Raw genomic sequence first — 13,223 nt, forward strand, 5'->3', positions numbered from 1 at the left:
CAAAATACCATGGTTCTGGGTGGGAGGTGATAAAGAGAAAACAAACGAAAGCGTCTGTGTGTCACATCCTGTAACATCCAAATAGCTGCCACATTTTATTCCTTAATATAAATACTACTTCTCTTTGATCTTGGTGGTATTTTCTACTCCACCAGCTCAGTTGGTTCTTTCATTCTTTCCTTGACCCACAGCTACTGTGAACTTCTGTCTTCTCCATGCGTAACAGTAAGCAGCTACTTTGTAAACGAGACGAAGCCCCGCCCCGCCCCCACCGTCTGTCCTGATGCCGCTGGAAGTTTGCCTCCTTGGGTAAGAAGAGCTCAGGGGCGTCTCTGGCAGCCGGAGGACTCAGTGTGCGCTCCTGGGAGGGGGTCCGGCACAGGGCAATGGCCTGAGGCCGTGGCGGTCTGTACTCGACCCAGTAACACAGCTCCTGTGCTCGCCCCGGCCGAGCCAGGAGTGAAAGCCCCCAGGGTTAAATGCAGGGCTGAACTTGCCTTGCACTGGGGTCTAGAGATCCACAGCCCGTAGGACAGTGCGAGTCTCTCAGTCCTCTTACTCTTCCGGTGCCTTACCAGGTGCTGACGCTGCTTTGCCTAATTCACTCCCTATTTAACCCCCCAAAGCCACTCATCACCAGGTCCCTTGATTTTGTTTTTCCTTCCTGTTGCTTCACCTATTGATTTCTCCCTTTTTATTCACTCTGTTCCCACTCTGACCTTGGTGTTTTTACAAACCCTGCCTTCAACTCTCCATCCCTCTGTCCTACAGGTCCTCAAAGTCCAGACTTCAAGTGCACATCTCTCTCCTCTGTGGATACCTATGTGAGTCCCAGTTTGGTAGTGCTTCCAAAAAGCAATTTTTTTTTAGGATCTATAATATTTCTTCTATAATATTTCCCATCCTATGATCTCTCTAGATTTCTCATGGCTACTCACAAACTCTCCTCAAGTAGAGCCAGTTCCTGGACTGTCTCTACCATATACCACAGTGACTCCCTACTTTGTGTCTTTACTACCAGTGGTTCCTGGTCTAGGGCTGTGCCCCACCCTCCTTTTTAATGGTCCAGGTCAAGTCTTGCCTTCCCTCGCTCCTCCAGTCCTCATGGCTGCCTTCACTGACTCAGTGACCAGCACCTGCAGGTCGAGGGTGACGCAGGCACCATACCATGTGCTGGGCACCCAGGAAACCGAGGCACAGTCCTTGGCAATGTGGAGCGCTTGGCATGAGAAAGACATTCATCTGTGGACAGCACGAGCCCACTGTGCTCTGAACCATCATGGAGGCAGGAAGAAAGTGCAGAGAGTGTCTCCCGGGGAGTCAGGGCGGGCTTCACCTGGGAGACGTGGAGAAGTGGGCCTAAAGCATGAGTCACTTTTCTTTGAAGTGTCAGTCCTCTCTTCTTACGCTTATCTAAGTGCTGGGTAGACCAGGTTCCTCTAAGCATCTCCTCTCTCTTCAACTCTGTCAGCCTCTGATCCTTGCTAATTAGTTTAAGAATAGAGTGATATGCATCCCAGCATCCTCCCAGCGGGAGGATGTACCCATGGCATTTTAAGCAGACTTGGGGTGGGTACTCAGTATCACTGGCTTCCATGAATTCTCTCTGCATAGCCTGGACCCTCAGATCTGGTGGCACACGGTGTATTCTGAAACCTGGGTAGGAACCAGATGAGTGGAAGGGAAAGGGACGGAGTTTGATTAGTTTAAGTAAAACCGTGTCCAGAGATTTTTATCTCCTGAACCTTGGAGTAACTCTCTCGGATTTGGCGCATTATATGGTATTGCTTGAAATTTTTTTCTGTGCCGACGGGGGTGAAACAGACGACTCGCACACTCACAAAAATGAGTGGATGGCTCCGATGTGTTGTTACTTTATATTTAACTATAAAGTACATCGAGACCGTTACTGCGTATTTGTTTTCTTATATCACCCAGATGTCTTCTCGGAAGTGGGATGTGATAGAGGCAAAATAAATGAACAGTTTCATTCAGAAATCTCAGTCGCTTGGGATGACATAAACCCAAGCTCCTAGAGACGGTGGATTGTTGTAATCTCAGGCTTCTAACTGGACTCTGGATTTTGCTGTCGAGGAGGAACCACAGATCTTTGGGGGGAAAAAGTCAACAGAAGGTCGGGGGTGCACCTTTGCATCAGGTTGCTTCAGAGCTTGTGTGTTTTGGCCCAAAGGTGTTGAATGAAATAACGAACATTTCATTTTTCTTTACTTTGAATTGAGAACATAGGGTATAAAATTGTACTCAATATAATCAATACTTGGAAATATAATTCTGCACACTATTTGTGATGAACGTGGAGAGGAAGGAAAAGGGAAATAGGGAAATGAGAAGAGAGAGATTGGGAGGGAGGCAGTGAGGGCTCGACCCACACAGACAGACGACAGACAGGCAGACACAGGAGAGGAAGGGGTGGCGCTCGGCAAAGCCAGCGCCGGTCAGCCGCGTCACATCTGGGTGCTGTGGACTGGGGCAGAGTCACGGACAGTTCTGACGGACCAGAGCCACGACTGTCAGCTTCTCCGCTGCCCCGTATTGGCAGTTCCAGCAGCCCTCCTTCTCCTGGAGGACCTGGACAGTTCATCCCAGGGCAAAACAAAAATCAAGACGAGGACAGGTCACTGAGGCTGGACATCCTACAGTGTCATTTTCCCAACAACAAAAAGCACAAGTGTTAAACTGAATGAATAATCCCACTGTAAGCTGACATTTCTGTGTTCCTGCCTCTGTCCCTTAATCACCAGCATCTCCTTTTGACTGAAACCCTCTTGTTTCACAGGGATTGTAGGAAACGGGGAGAGAACAGTGGGATAAGGCTGTGTGGGTTCATGAAAAGAAGTGAGCATCGTAGTGAGTAAGCAGACTTGCTGATCATGAAACGGTTCTCTGTGCACATCAGAATCCTAAAAATACTTTTTTTTTCAAAAGGAAAACAAAAGTCTTTCCTTAAATGACCTCTCTATACTTTGGCCTTCCTGAAACTTTGGAGGAGAGCAAGGATGTTGAAGAAGTGGAACCTTTTACAAGTTTTTTGTTTGTTTAAAGAAAGCATTTCCGACCACACAGGGGAAAAGAACCCTGTGGGAGGCTGAAGCAGGAAAACACACATCTTCCTCAAGGGCTCCATCCTCGGGCCTGACTCTCTAGCAGAAACCCGTTGGTCCCCACCCCACAGTCCAGGTCAGCCAGAGTTTCTGGTTTTGGAGACAGGGCAGCCAAGATCAGTTTGATAACGCATCCAAGATGTTTCGTTTTGTTTCCCTTATTCTCTTGCATTTCCTGCTGTATCCGTAAAGCTGAGAGCAACATGTGGCTCAGAAGAGGTACCCATAAATATTTACTGCATGAAGGGTTGAATGAACAATGTCCCAGGGGAGCAAGGAGGGTGTCCCCTTCTGTTTTTTCTGTAATGAACCTGGGACTCAACCAAGTGTTGCTGATGCCCAAACGGAACCCATGGCCCTGCTCCCAGATCAGCAGTGGAGGTGGAGCCCTCTCCCACAGAATGGGACAGTTAGTTACCTGGCATTGTCACCATTTAAAGTACAGGCCTTCTTTTATTATGGATTATTATTATTATTATAATATTATTTATTATAATTAATATGGATTAATTATCAAATGTCAAATTCCAAGTAAACTGTCAGCTGGCAGGTATACAGCAGGCATATGGCATGTGCACACCTTTTATCTTTTGATGCTTCTGGTTGGGGATGCAGCATGTCTACAATTCTGCCCCTTCCTGGGAATTCTGCGGGTGGGGGCAGCTCCTCTCTCCATGGACCTGGGCTTTGAGACCAGTTATTAGTGCCAGTCTTTTCAGTAAATGATTTACATGCAGGATTTTATAAATGGTCGAGGGGTTACTCAAGGTCATCCCTTAAGCAGTCCCTCATTCTCGTCTTTTCTTGTCACGGTAGGCCCTGGCTATGTAGCATCTTCACGCAGTGCTTAAGAACTGGGGTTCAGAGACTGCCTGCCTGCCTGGCTTTGAGTTCTGGCCCTTCCTTCCCCAAATTAGCCCAGAATCCCGAGCAAGTTATATAACCTGGGTGGGTAAAGGTAATCGTAAGAGCTAATGGTTCGACCTTGCTTGGCAGTGGGTCGGGTACCACTTGGCACTTTATGTATGTTCCAATGGTGCATTCTCCAAATACTCTCTGAAGGGGAAGCTACCATTTTTAAAAGGTAGAGAAACTGAGCCACTGCACAGTGAGTCCGTGTCCACGTCACCCAGAGAGTAATTGGCAGAACCAGGAATGCAGATGTGGACAGGGTCGCCTGGGCACAGCTCTTACCGCTCTGGTCTGTGGTGAGGCCTCAGGAGGCCAGTGCCTCTGAAGCCCTCAGTATATGGTCTTGGTGATGCTGCACTGGTGATGAAGTGATGGTGACAAGGACAATGCATTTAAGAATACATTATGCGTGTGGATGACACTGGTTACGTTACTTGAGAGAGACATGTTAGGAACCACCTGGAAAATTTCCACCTTGGATGGCTGATTAAAAAGTATACAGTTGTCCTAGGTTGTACTTTAAAGCTGGGCATGCCGGTGGTCATTTTCACAGACTCTTTAGATCCAGAGTAGCACTGATGCTTTGATGTAGAATCTAAATGGTCACTGGGAATGAACTGAGCACTGGGACCCTGGATTCTAGTCCATTCTCTACTGCTCACTCAGCAGTTGACCACATCACATGGAGAGGGGGTGTCTCCCCTGAGCTTCTGCTGCCCAGCAAGACCGGGTGGTATTTTCATAGATCCAGTGTTCCAACCACATGATGAATCCCATCGTTTAGCCTCGCCCTGGGAATTTTCGCTACACTAGCAAATCTGATAGACACAATAAATAGAGCAGAGGAGAGTTACTATTATGTACGGAGACAGATAGAAACAGCAAAAACAAGACAAATTCAACAAGGGTGGGAACTACTACTGTGAAGCCGTCAAACTAACAACTACCATTAAAACAGACAAAAACACACACAGTAAGTAACTGAGGAAAGCAGTTACCCCGAGGCTCTTCAATGGCCCCAGAAGTCAAATGAAAACTATGGTTTAAAAGTTGAGAAACTAAGTCTTTTTCATCATTTAAAAAAATTTCAAACTCTCCACACTTGCGAGTGGGATGAACTTTTCTTGGGAGTGGTTCCCGGCCTCACCTCCCTAAGCTATGCTAGTCTTAAGTCATTTGTGCCGTGCGATTCCAATAGAAAAGAAAAAACAAACCCCCCACGTCTTTATGTACCACTCTGGCATTGATTTAAAAGAAGCGATACACTGATGGACTTGATGTCATGGTGTCAGACTGAGAGAGAGGGATCAAGTCCAAGAGACAGATGTCTTCTGGTTGTCTTGAGTTGACCCAGTGAACTCTCCGGTATTTCGGTAAATCTCTAGTGAAAATTCCTTTCAACCAAAAAAAATGTCAGCGTTTGGGGTACAAGAGCATTTAGTCTACCTGATTGAGGCAAGATAAAGTTCCTCACTTCTCCTTTGTTTCTTTCACTCTGATACTAGGTCATTAAACTCGAACACATTCTTTCTTTAAAAACTCAACTTCTCCCCATGTGAATTTTCACCAAAGGAAACTCTTGGGTTGAGTTTGGTGGGAGAAAACCCCCGACCTTTGATACTGTTTTCTTTCCTTATCACCGAGTAGCCCAGACCTAAGGACTGTCCATCTCTAGAAACTGTCATCCTTGTTACCAGCTTCTCACGAGACTTCCTTTTAATTCCTACTTCAAAAAAAGTACAACTTGAAATGGAAGAAAATGAATTATTGTCCAATCTGGAGTCCCTGAATTTCTAGCAAAATCACTGACTAGGTTTATTGTTAATAGCCTCCTTAGAGATTTATTAAGTGCCTGTTATTAGACAGTACTATTCTTGGTCCTTTACGAATTTGTGTTGTGAATCCTTTGGAAGTATTTCTCACGGAACTTCTAAGAAGTAGGAGATGATGAAAACCCAATTTTTGAAAATAATATTTCCAGTTGGAAACTCAAATTCAAATTTCTAATAGTAATCATATCTAGATAGTAATTCGTGTCTACCTTTATCGATGGAAAGTTTCTGTTTCCATCAATGCCCCCAAGCACACTGTTTGCCTGGGGTAGTAGCAGCTTTTATATCTTCTTCACCTAGCCATGTCACAAAGATCTGTTGCCATCCAGGGTGTTTCGCTCACGACTGGGAGTGACCCAGTGAACTCTCCGGCAGTTTCCACTGTCACCAGTCACCCTTGGCTCCAGTTAATTCTCACCTGTCAGATTCTCTCAGCTGATCTCCAGTTCCTCTTCTCTGGTTTATCTCTAGCCATCAAGACTTCGTCTTCCGGAAATGTATGTTATTCAAAACGTGCAGTGGGTACCCATTACCAATGAGCACAGGACCTCTCTGTCCTTCTGGTTCTTCCTCAAACTGGCTTCACACTCCCTCTTTACTCACTGATCTACACACCAAAACCTTTGTCCACTGTCACTTCTTTCTCTTCCCCTACAAGGCTCTTGCTCTGAGCACCCAGCAGCTGTGCTTAAGCTGCAGGATTTGTGTGTGTGGACCCAGGAGAACCATTCAACCCTTGTCTCAGCCAGAGCAATTCCCCTTCCTGCCCGGGAACCTCCAAAGCACACCGTATGGCCTCTTCTGATCCTCCCTCCCACCTCCTCTCGCCCTCCTGGCCTTGAACTTCTTGAGGACCTCTCATGCATCCTGCAACACCTCCCACATTGCCACAGCCACTGTTACTACTGCCGTGTACATTTCCACAAACCAGCCGTCCTTTCTGGACCAAGCCATCTGCATACCAATCTGCTTTCCAGTGCTTGGCCATTATCAGAGGCCAGGTTTTATAGTTCCATTACATTTCCAGGGATGCTAAAGTGACTTACTACAAGTCAGCAACTTCTGCAGAGCAAAATGCAGATAATATGGGGTGTTCAGAGTCTAACTCCTATGTGCATGCGGAAAAGATAAAGAAATGGGCAAATGGCAAACATGGGATACTTTCCAGGGAAGAGCCAGCATGGAGGGGCCCCCATCACCAGTGGAATGCCCTAGAAACACAAACAAAGACTGGTCAGCTTCATTAAGGTTGGCGGTGAATATGCCGTACCTCCACGGTGGTTTCTTGACTGAGCAGCTGAAATGAGGCCCCCAGACCATCAGCTTCCCCTACCTGCCCTTTCTCTCTGGAATTTTGATGAGCCGAGAGACGCACTTTTATTTGCATGGCTGCTTGTAATCTCTCTGGCATCCCAAAGCCACCTTCTCATGTCTGTCATATGCTGTAGTTTACTATATTTCATTTTACGCCCAAGGCTAGATTAAGGACTGAATTGGAATTTTCCGTAGTAACTGTGATATAAACTTCAACCAACATTTTGTCATGCTGTTATGATTTTTAAAAAAGTTCATTCTCCCTAGCCGTGGCCATAGTAACATAACTCAGGTGACAGTACACTGTGCAGACGTGGGCTTCTCTCTGCTCTTTCCCGTGCTCAGACTTCCTAATCTCAAGATGATTTGGTCAAGAGAGCATGTCTGTGGACGTGCAGTAGTCTGAATAATCAGTTCAGTACCCTGTAGAAGCAATAGTTGCAAATACTGAATCTGAAGACTTCTTTCCACATCCCTTGGAAGTATGTATGGTGTTAGCCCAAAGGCTTATAATTTAGAAACCTAAGTCCTTCTTGTCCCTAATATCTGCTTTTTTGTATTCAAGTTAATTTTCTCTCACTTTCAATCAAAGCTAGGAACATGCACTCAGCAGAAAGACACGGAGCTGTCAGGTTAGAGGGTTTTTTTTTTTTTTTTTTTTTTTTTTTGTCACTTGATACTATCTTTGTATACCGCAAAGTCCCTCAACTCATTCACTGGGGTGTGAATGATGTCTGAAGTACGCACGACTCAGACTTCCACTGAATATCATGGTGGCTTATGGTGGAAGGGTCTCTGAAAGAGGTTGTATCAGGAACTGAGTTTGGAACCCAAAAATGTCCCCAAAGTTATATCATTTTTAAAATCTGAGAGGTAAGATTCTTGGGTGCTTGGAGACACTCCAGGCCTCTGGATCTGGATAATCAGATGTATTGTCACACATGGTCCAAAGGTTCAAACCTGTAATTTGTACGGCTTCCTACTTAATACGAATCGACATCTAAATAACTTGTTTATGTGAATCCCAGCAGGATTCACTTGGCACCAAATCTCTATATTCTGTCCTTAATATATAAGAAAAATATACTTTAAAAGTAAACTGATTAAAAGTTATAATGTTTTACTACCTTTAGGTTGTAGGTTAGCTCAAATATTAGATCAAGACTTATCCAAATGTTTGTATGCAAATTTCCTGGTAATAAAAGTGTTGTCATATAATATCAATCACACTAAATTTTGTTTTAAAATATTGAAGTCACTCCATAATGTTATGAAATATTAAAATCAAATATGTGAAGCGACGAAACCTGTTTCATAAATTATGTCAGCTAATTTCGTGAGCTGGGCAGTGAGGTGCTCAGGGGAGTCAGTTTGGATAAGGGAATTGTTTATGAAGGAATGGTTCAAAATAACAATGCCAGGTTTATCTGGGGAGTCATAATGACCTCATATTCCCCCAGATGCCTGTGGTCTGCCTTAAGTACGCATCATTTGTGTGGTTACCTCAGCTTCTTGGGTGCCACTGACGGGTTAAGCAGCAGCCTTGCTGTGCACCTGCTCAGGTGTCTGGTGGGCTTACCCAGAGCTTTAGGATAAAACGTTCCTGATGCCCTGGTCACTGCCTCCTTAAACTGATGCCAGTCCGTAGGACTGCCGCTTTGCAGTGTAGCTGTGGTTTCTTTATCATTATTTCCTGAGAAGCAGCCTGTCCCCAACATTAGTAATCTGCTTCTCATACAAGAGAGTTCAGTAGTTGTTTCTCTAAATGAGACAGCCATGGGTTAGAGCAGACAAGAGAATACAAATGTCGAGCTAAGTGAACACATCTGTCCAACTGCTCTGCTGGATTCGACTGTTCATCCTGAGAATCATTTTTATTTTCTGACTGCTTATTCTATCGTGTAGGAATCTTCCTGGTAGACTGATGCCTTCCGTGCACGAGTCTTTTATTAATTTACTACTTTAAAATGTATTTCTCTACAGACGGAGAAATAAAAGACAAAAATTCCCTCCCCTGCATGTGGGGAAGGCACTTGTGGCAGAGAAGCCCCCAAAGTCTGCAGAGAAATAGGGTTTCCAACTTTCCACAGGGCTTTTCAAGGCTTTCCGGCTTTGGCCTTGTTAACCTACTTCATCACCAGTGGTTGTGCATCTCAATAGGATGATGGGCCTGATTTAAGTAAAAGCTAACATCTAATATCAAGATCATAAACTATAGCAATTTTAAAGTCATCCTCTGCTTTTCAAGGGCACCCTTCTTTAAGTAGAGGCCTTTCCTTTAGCTAAAGAAATTAAACTGAATCGTCCTATCTTTAAGGAAATGATGAATTTAGTGAAGTGAAGAAAACTCAAACTCCCTGTAGCTAACATAATTTATGCAAAATCATGCAATTAACGATAGCTGTGCTAGACATTTTTTTCTCCAAATGCGCCTGTAATAAAACCATCATGAGTAGCATTGCCATCTAATGTAAGTAGTAAACATGGATAGTGAATTATTAATATCTGGTGAGGCATGCAGATGGCAGGACTTCCATTTTTCCTTTGAGCAGATAGCATGATTGCTAATCATTCTAGCAAAAAAAAAAATGGCACAGATAAATAGGAACTTTTCTTTGAAAGTAACATTCAACAGGATATGAATGTAAAACATAGCACACAACGTGAATAGTAAAAACAGGCACTTTTTCCGCCTCCGCAAAGTGAAAAGATGGTTACACTTTCCGCTGGATCTGGAGTATAAGCTTAATGAGGTTAAAGCATTTTCATGTGTGTTCTACTCATGAGGAACGGCCCAGGGCAGGTAATTTGGGTGGTAGTTGGCAATCAAATTCCCAGCGCGGTAACCTTGACATTTCCCCTCTGGCAAATGGAAAGGGAACCCCCTAGTAAGTCCTCGTCCAAGGGAAAATCTCCAAACGCACCGGCCTCGACCCTCCTCCTCTGAGCTGTAGTCTTGTGAAATGATCGCGTGGGTTCCCAGCCAAGACTGGGCTGGCCCGAAGTTCCTTCCCACTCGTCCCAGTTCACCTCGGGATGCTTCCGCAGGATTTAAGCGCTTAAGCTGACAAGGTCAAATTAAACTGCTTCACTGCCGCTTCTGGTTCAGGGGCCCGACCGGGCGTCCAGCCTCCGCGCACAGACCTGCAGCAGGAGAGGGGTCAGGGCTGGGGCCCCGCTCTGTAGATGAGCCAAAGGCATCCTTTTCTCCCCAATTTACTCCAGAGGCACCTCTCCTCCCCCACTCCTGGCATCCCCTTATCGCTAGCTCCATCTCCCTGTGGAATGTTTTTGGGTAGTAGGATGCTGAGGGCACAGGGACAGGCTTTTTATCCTGGCGGTGGAGAAGCCAGCCGAAACCCTGAGCATGAGCCAGCAAGACGCAGACTCGCTTGACTTTGGGCTCCAGGCGCTGCCCCGGCCCCGAGCCGGCCCGCGGGCGCCCTCCTCCCTCCTGCGCTCGCTCGCCAGCCAGCAAGCCCGCTCGCTCGGTCTGCAGCCTTGGTTGGTTTCCCACGCCTGTCCCGGTCTGACTCGCGATGCCAAGCACCCGGAATCCCCGCGGGCGCCGACCCCGGCCCGCAGCCCCGGGAAGGTGCCAACCCGAGCAAGCCCTGGCGCCGCGGGAGGAGACGGGCATTTCACGTGGGCATCCGCCTTCGCTCCTGCTCACGCCTCTCCTTCGCAGCCGGCGTCAGGGCCCCTCCACTCGGACTTATCCCCCCCGAAGTTAATCAGCCGCACTTGCCAGTTCGCTTTAGTTTGGAAAATACTTAAAAGCCTCGAAACGTTCAGGGCCACGGCCGCCCCCAGATCCCCCTAATTCTGCCTGGCTTGGGCTGTCGGGCGCTCTCGAGGCTGTGGCGTTTATCTAGAACCGACATCGCAGACCTGCAGCCCCGCTCCTCCCCGACCGTAGCCAAAGTTGCCGGACGCCCCTCGGCGACCCGTCCTCGCCAGATGCAGTTGCATAACCTCGCCCCCCGCCCCCGCCCCCGCCCCCGCCTGTCGCCCGGTCCGCTCCCGGCTGCCCCGGCGCATCCTGGCCCCGGGAGCCGCCGAGTCCTGGAGAAGCCCGTTCGGGGGCGAGGGCGAGCGCCTGAGCCGGGGTCGGCGCCCGTCCGGGATGTGCTCTGCCCACGGCCAAGTGCAGCGGGCGCCGGAGCGCAGGCGGAGGGCGCGCGGGGCTCCGCTTACCTTTCGCAGCTTACAGATAAGTCGAGGTCGGTGCAGCGCCTGGCTCGGGCATGTCTCGCCGCGGACCCGGGCAAGCCTGGCGCGGCACGGAGCACTCTGGGCAGGGCATCCGCGGCAAGGCTCGCCGGGCTCGCGCGGAGGAAGCCTCGGCTCCGGAGACTTGGCCAGCTGCGCGCCCGCCGCCCGCCCCCTCCACCGCCGCCGGCCCGGCCCGCCCGGCCCGGCCGGCCGGCCCCCGCGCCGCAGCTCGCGTCCCTCCGGCCCGGCTCAGCGCCGCGCGCGGGGAGGCAGCGGCTCGGCCGGCTCCGGGGACGCCCGCGCGCTCGCTTGCTCGCGGCGCGGCGGAGCCAGCCACAGCCACCCGGCTTCGTGCTCCTCCGATGTCCTCATTTACTGCAATTGTCTTCGGCGAGATCTCCGAGCAGGGGCCGGGAGGCGGGGGCGGAGAGGGGGAGGGAGCGGGAGGGAAGTCCTTGCCGCCGCCCCCGGGTCCCAGCTACTCCGCGGAGCCCGGCGGCCGGAGGACAGGGCGCCGGAGCCGCGCGCCCGCCGCCAGTGCGCCCGGCTGGCACCGAGGCGGGCGGAGCCCCGGGCCCCGCGGGGCGGGGGCGGGGGCGACGCGGGGCTGGGCCGGGCCGCGTGCGTGGGGTGGGGGAACCGGAGAGAGTGGAGCGGGCGGGGGTGGAGGAGCCCCCGCCCGCCGACGCCCGAGCCGGAGCCGGAGGAGACGGTGGAAGGAGCCGGCGGCGGCTGCCGCCTGTGCGCAGGGCTCCACCGCGGCGCGTCCTCCGGGTTTCTGGGCTGCAGGCGGCGCTGCGCGGCCCGGGAACTTGTTGAGCCTACCCTGGAGCCGCCTCGGAGCCGCCGCCGGAGGGCGGGGACCCCGCGTTTTCTCTCGGGAGGGGTCGTTGGGGTCCCCGGGGCGCTGGCCGCCTGCTGTGCTAGCCGACCCGGCCCAGCGGGGCTTTGAAATCCAGGAGCGCAGGGGGCTGAGGCGCCTGCCCCCTCACCTGCGGAGTGCTGCCTTGCGGAGGCCAGGGTCAGGGGCTAGTTACCTGGAGTCCAAGCCGGGGTCAGCCCCTGAGGGTGGAGACTGACAGGCGGGCCAGCTGTGACTGGCCTGAGGACTGAAGCAGGACTGCCGGAGGGGTCGGTTGCCCGCTGACATTTGGGAACACTGAGAACAGGGCCGCCGCTGCTCCTCATCAGGACCCTCCCCTTGCACTCACACACATCACCCACCTGCGGATGCCACAGGGCGCGGGCTGCGTTTGTTCCAGGGCAGAGTTGAGCTCACTTGGGGAGGCAGAGATCTAGGATGCACAAGGAGCTACACCTCTCCCCCCCCCCCAAATCCACCAATGAGTAGGTCTTCTGAGCTCCGAGCAGCTGCCCCAGGGGCCTCCCTGATTCCTGGCAGGAGCTGGTGCCTGGACCTGGGACTAGGCATTCAGCTAGCTGCGGGTCTCTTGGCTCCTTAAATTTTCTCAGGCTTGGGGCTTGAAGTTTATTCTCCATGAACATACCTGAGAGTAGCCACATTCATTGGTTTTAATATTTACCAAGGAAGTTCAGAGAAATGTTAGACAGGAGGGCAGTGACAGGCTTTGGAGGGTGAGCTGGGAAGACAATTGCTAATGTCCTTTCTCTCACCCACCTCTTCAGACACAGCTACCTGCCGGTGCACACACCCCTGCCTTCTCACACACCCCTGCCCGCTCATCCCTGAGTTCCTGCCCCTCTCACCAGCCCTGTGCCCGGGTGCCAGCCATTGCTTAGTCCTTGTTCACTGAGCTAACCTGAGCTTAGCTCCATGCTTTATATAGTATCTGTTCTCTATAAATTG

The 13,223-nt window shown here is 50.1% G+C and overlaps 2 protein-coding genes across 3 annotated transcripts in view; one reads left to right on the top strand and one right to left on the bottom strand.

Moving 5' to 3' along the window:
- The window catches only part of INSYN2A (inhibitory synaptic factor 2A), a 57,430-nt gene extending 45,894 nt beyond the window's left edge, over nucleotides 1–11,536 (bottom strand). The window contains exon 1 of the mRNA XM_031461994.2: nucleotides 11,378–11,536. The gene's annotated coding sequence lies outside the window, so the exon portion shown is untranslated. The remainder of the gene's footprint in view (nucleotides 1–11,377) is intronic.
- Nucleotides 1–13,223, top strand: part of DOCK1 (dedicator of cytokinesis 1) — a 484,546-nt gene that overhangs the window by 243,170 nt on the left and 228,153 nt on the right. The window lies entirely within an intron of this gene.

Source organism: Camelus dromedarius, chromosome 8 (assembly GCF_036321535.1).
Source record: "Camelus dromedarius isolate mCamDro1 chromosome 8, mCamDro1.pat, whole genome shotgun sequence".
NCBI classification, from domain to species: domain Eukaryota; kingdom Metazoa; phylum Chordata; class Mammalia; order Artiodactyla; family Camelidae; genus Camelus; species Camelus dromedarius.